The sequence below is a fragment of the Montipora capricornis genome, chromosome 4, assembly GCF_036669925.1.
Source record: "Montipora capricornis isolate CH-2021 chromosome 4, ASM3666992v2, whole genome shotgun sequence".
Taxonomy (NCBI): Eukaryota; Metazoa; Cnidaria; class Anthozoa; order Scleractinia; family Acroporidae; genus Montipora; species Montipora capricornis.
In genome coordinates, this window is record NC_090886.1 from 50,001,573 (window position 1) to 50,006,929 (window position 5,357).

Genomic DNA, 5,357 nt, shown 5'->3' on the forward strand with positions numbered 1-5,357 from the left:
AAATGCAAGTATGGAGGACATGGGTGTGTTGAAATGGTAAGCGCAATCTGACGGTATCACGAGGGCAGGCAGTGACAGTACCGTGTAGAATTAACTGTGGTTTTCTAGAGGAGAGGACACCAGTGTTATTTGAATCAGACCCAGGTATGCCTTGGCCAGCGGACTTGGAAGTTGTAGAGCAGCTCCTCACCCTACCGCGTTGGTCGCCACTTAAAGTGAATATTACAGTCCGTAACCCCTCAAAGCATAACGTAGTCCTTGGCCGGCGAACGCTACTGGGACACTTGCAGCTAGTGCAATCGGTTACCCCTTTGGAAGTAGTACGAAAGGACCTCCCTCGTTCGGAAGCTGGGGATCCAAAGGGAACAGATGGTAGCTCACTCCAGGATGGAAACCCATCAGTACCCCAACATCAAGTAAACAAGGAAGTTGCTAATGAAAGAAAGTCCTTCAAGACACCAGCCGTTGTGGTAGGTGACCTGACAGAAAGTCAACGCCAGTTGGCCATGACCATGCTAGAGGAGGAGGCCGCGTCATTCTCCCAAGATGATGATGATATGGGACGGATAGAGGGACTTCAATTAAAATTGGAGTTGTCAGACACCACTCCAGTCCAGAAGAGCTATTCCTCAATTCCCCGTCCCCTGTATGCTGAAGTTAAACACTACATTGAAGATCTGCTCAACCGGGGATGGATAACTAGGTCTCAGTCAAATTATTCATCTCCCGTGGTGTGTGTAAGGAAGAAAGATGGAGGGTTACGCCTGTGCGTGGATTACAGGGAGCTGAACCGTAAGACAGTACCAGATAGGCACCCAATACCAAGAATCCAAGAGACACTGGATAATCTTGGAGGGAACTCCTGGTTTTCAGTGTTAGACCAGGGAAAGGCGTATCATCAGGGTTTTGTTGGGGAAAAGAGCAGACACCTGACTGCCTTCATCACACCTTGGGTTCTGTATGAATGGACTCGGATCCCATTTGGGCTGAGTAATGCACCAGCAAGCTTTCAGCGGTTCATGGAAGATTGTTTGGAAGGTATCCGCGACGAGATTTGCATTCCTTACTTGGACGATGTCATAGTTTATAGTGGAACGTTTGAAGAACATGTGGAAAACTTGCGAATAGTGTTGAGACGCCTGCGCAAACATGGCGTTAAATTGAAGCCAAGCAAGTGTAGTCTGTTCCAGAGAGAGGTCCGCTATTTAGGCCGAATTGTAAACCAGTCTGGACACAGTATTGATCCCGAGACTACTAAAGCGGTCACGAGTCTTAGAGAATCTATGCCAGAGACTGTGGGTGAAGTCCGTAAACTAACAGGACTATTAAGCTATTACAGGAGGTACATTAGTGATTTCGCCAAGATTGCAAAGCCCCTTTACGATCTTCTTAAAGAACCTGAAAAGAGAGGACAGTCGCCGCGGGGAACTCAGAGGAGAAATACAAGACCAGTCAGAAATAAGGGACAAGTATCATCCCGGGAGCCAGTCAACTGGACCAGTGAACACCAAGCCGCAATCGATAAGCTTATCAGTGCTATTAGTAACCCACCTGTGATGGCTTACCCTCAATACACCCAGCCATTTATACTTCACACGGATGCGTCAGAACAGGGCCTTGGGCCAGCACTTTACCAGAAGCAGGCCGGTCAACTAAGGGTAATTGCTTACGGATCTCGTGCGCTATCTGCAGCGGAACGGAACTATCATATTCACTCCAGTAAGCTGGAATTTCTGGCACTTAAGTGGGCCATAACTGAACAGTTTCGGGACTACCTGTATTATGCCCCGCACTTCACGGTCTACACAGATAACAACCCGTTGACCTATGTCTTAACTACGGCGAGACTAAATGCAACTGGACACCGTTGGGTAGCAGAGCTCGCTGTCTTCCACTTCACGATTAAGTACCGACCAGGGACGGCCAACCGGGATGCTGATGCTCTCTCTAGGATGCATATGGAACAGTTCATGGACATGTGTACTGAAGAAGTAGAACCGCATTGGATTAAAGCCACAGTGGAGGCACTGAATGCCCAGCAGAAAGGAGATCCAATTTGCTTCCTATCGCTATCCTGTCAACCAAGTGAAATGGGACACATTATGAATGTGGATTATGAACCGAGGGTGCAACCTCTCACACCTAAGGAACTGTACGAGGCTCAGAGGAAAGACAAGGTGATGAGTGCAGTGATTCGGTATAAGGAAACCGGCAAACCACTCGCAGCACAAGACAGGCGCCAGGCGTCACCTGCTGTACAGTCCCTTCTACGTGAATGGAGTAAACTCGTAGTTGGAGAAGATGGAATCCTCCGGCGCATAAGTGGCCCTTATCTTCAGATTGTCCTTCGGCAGAAGTTTCATCGAATGGTCTACAAAGAGCTACATGAAGAAATGGGACACTTGGGGACAGAAAGGGTCGTTCACCTTGCCAGGGAACGGTTTTATTGGCCCCGGATGAAAAGAGACATTGAACATTACGTGACGCATGTTTGTAGTTGCATCAAACAAAAGAGACCAAACATCTTGCAAAAAGCACCAATGGACACCATACAGAGTAGCACACCCTTCGAACTGGTGTCATTGGACTTTGTACACCTTGAAAAAAGCAAAGGGGGATACGAGTATATCCTGGTTATAGTTGATCATTTTACAAGATTTGCCCAAGCGTATGCGACCACCAACAAGTCTGCACGAACAGCAGCGGACAAATTGTATGACTTTATATTACGTTTCGGGTTTCCGGCAAGAATCTTGCATGATCAAGGTGGTGAATTTGAAAATCAGTTGTTCCATCGGCTTGAGGAATGCTGTGGTATGGTCCGCTCTCGAACAACGCCTTATCATCCCCAAGGAAACGGAAAGACAGAACCCCTGAACCAAACACTGCTATCCATGCTAAGAACTTTGCCTGAGCACCAGAAGTCCAAGTGGAAGGACAGCCTCCAAAAGGTGGTTCATGCTTACAATTGCACTCGCCATGAAGCAACAGGATATTCGCCGTTTTTCCTATTGTTTGGCCGATCCCCAAGACTCCCAATTGATGTCATATTTGGTACCAAACCCACTGCCTACTCAAGTTACCCAGCTTATGTTAAGGAGTGGCAAGAGGCAATGAAAGAAGCATACGGAATAGCCACTAAGAAATCTCGGCTATCTGGACTCAGAGGCAAGAAACAGTATGACCGGAGAGTTCACAGTCCAGTACTCCAGCCAGGCGACCGAGTCCTTGTACGAAACTTAAGTGAGAGTGACGGCCCTGGGAAGCTGAGGTCCTACTGGGAAGACACCATCCACCAGGTAGTGAAACGGAAAGGTGAAGAGAGTCCAGTTTATGAAATTATGCCTGAATCTGGTGGAGGGCGACACCGCGTGATTCACCGTAACCTCCTACTGCCATGCAATGATCTTCCTTTTGAAGCAAGGCCCGGTGACATCCACAAAAGATCAAAACGGAAGTTGCCAACTGCCCAGCCACATTTGTCATCACCAGGGGCCTCCAATGTAGGAGACAGTTCTGAAGAAGAATCCGGGATGTTAACCTTCACTCCTGTAGAGCCAGAAAGCGCGTTGTCAGACGGTAACTGTTCAGCCAAGGAGCCTTCAGCCAACCAGGCATGCGCTGATGAGGAGGCGGCCTCCAGTATCTACCAACCTGACCTGCAGATACAACCACCGACAGATCCAGTCCTCGAATCATCTGTAGTAGAGCAGTCAGAAGTCAGACCAGGAGAAGGGAGACCGATAAGGGAGCGCAGACCACCTACCTTACTAACTTTGACAGCTTTGGAACTCCGAGCTATTACCAACCAGCGGGACTGTGTTTAATTAGCCACAATGCGGGAGCGGCACCAGTACGTGTACCCCTGGTACCAGGACTCCTTGGAGGAATTCCTAATGTGTGCATGAACTCTGTTTGGCCAGTTACTTATCCTACACCATACGGATACGTTGGCTCATATCCTTTCTAAAGTGATCAGAAAAATCCTAACACGAACTTTTTTCTGTGATTAAGATTAACGAAAAAAAAAGAGGACAGAACACAAGTTGCACTTGTTACTTTACAACATCACACTTAGTAGTTTGCCAGTGGAAGTCGTTGAACCTTAAACAGTATTCCAAACTGTATGTGTATACAAGTCTTAAGTGGTTGTACTCGTGGCTTTGTGGTTAGGGCCGGATCACCCCTTTCCACTTGACCTCAGGAATGAAAAGAGGAGACTTGTGTATTGATAACCGCAGACGCCAGTCTTAGATAACTGTCTAATGTCGAGGACGACTTTTTTTTTTTCATAAGGGGGAGTGTGTGGGGCCTATACAGTTAGGTTAAGGAATACGGTGTTAACCCCTCTCCCCCAAGCAACAAAACTGTAGCAAGGAATCATGGGAAGAATAAAGACACGAGGTTGTTGTTGTCCGCCATTTTAGAATGTGAGTGTGTTTTTAGTGTGAGTCCGAATCCATGCATCCGTCCGCTCAGTGTGCAACACCTACGCAACTAATTCCTAAACTCTAGGAGATAGTAAGAAACAGCGGAAAAACGATCTTTAGTAGAAAGTTAATTTTTGTTCTGATCAACAATAACAAATTTGGTTTTTGCCTGTGGTAAAAGCACTCTTGTAATTGCAAATTGGGTGCTTCGTTTTCGAGTTTTGAGTGCTTCGTTTTCGAGTTGGGATTCCACTTCGTTTTCGACTTCAGGCTCTTATATCGATTTCGTCCTTTTGGATGCTTCGTGCTATGTTGTTCGTTTTCGAGTGCTTCGTTTTCGATACTTCCCCTGCCGTAAAGCTCTGAGAGCAGAATGAATAAGTGTGCATGTTTACTGGCAGCAAGGCTCATATCTAAATCGTCGGGTATTCTTAAAGCCGGAGACTTTTTTCCTTTTATCTTTACCGGGCGTAATTTCATTTTCCGTTCATTTGTGATAATGCTAGAAGTCAAAACAACGTGATATCACAGAGCTGATAATAGAATGATTTCCGCTATATATTCAAAAGTGCAAATGAACAAATCACTTTCCGTACCTTGGCCAAGTAAACACGATTCGTCCAAACTGCTGTTTTCTTGTTCTGCTGTAATCTCTGTATTGTTTAAACGCAGTCTTTTAAATTGTTTGCAAAAGGTAAGTTAAGTGCTCCATAGGAGCAATCAATTCTATCGGAACATGACTACTTTAAAACAAAGCATTTATGATCAGATTGTTAATCAAGATCAGGTTGGCTCAAAAGATGCTCTTCTGTTTCCTAAACTTATGAAAAAAACGTCTTGTCACTATATGCTAAATGTTTTATATTAGTTTCACACAGTGACAAAGGAACGGAAACTAAGTGTATGTTTCTAGTACATTCAGGCAAA

General features: G+C 45.9%; 1 protein-coding gene across 1 annotated transcript in view; it reads left to right on the forward strand.

The window, feature by feature from the left end:
* Window positions 1-5,033: 5,033 nt before the first annotated feature.
* The window catches only part of LOC138046804 (G-protein-signaling modulator 2-like), an 8,479-nt gene continuing 8,155 nt past the window's right edge, over window positions 5,034-5,357 (forward strand). Inside the window, exon 1 of the mRNA XM_068893386.1 lies at window positions 5,034-5,124. The gene's annotated coding sequence lies outside the window, so the exon portion shown is untranslated. The remainder of the gene's footprint in view (window positions 5,125-5,357) is intronic.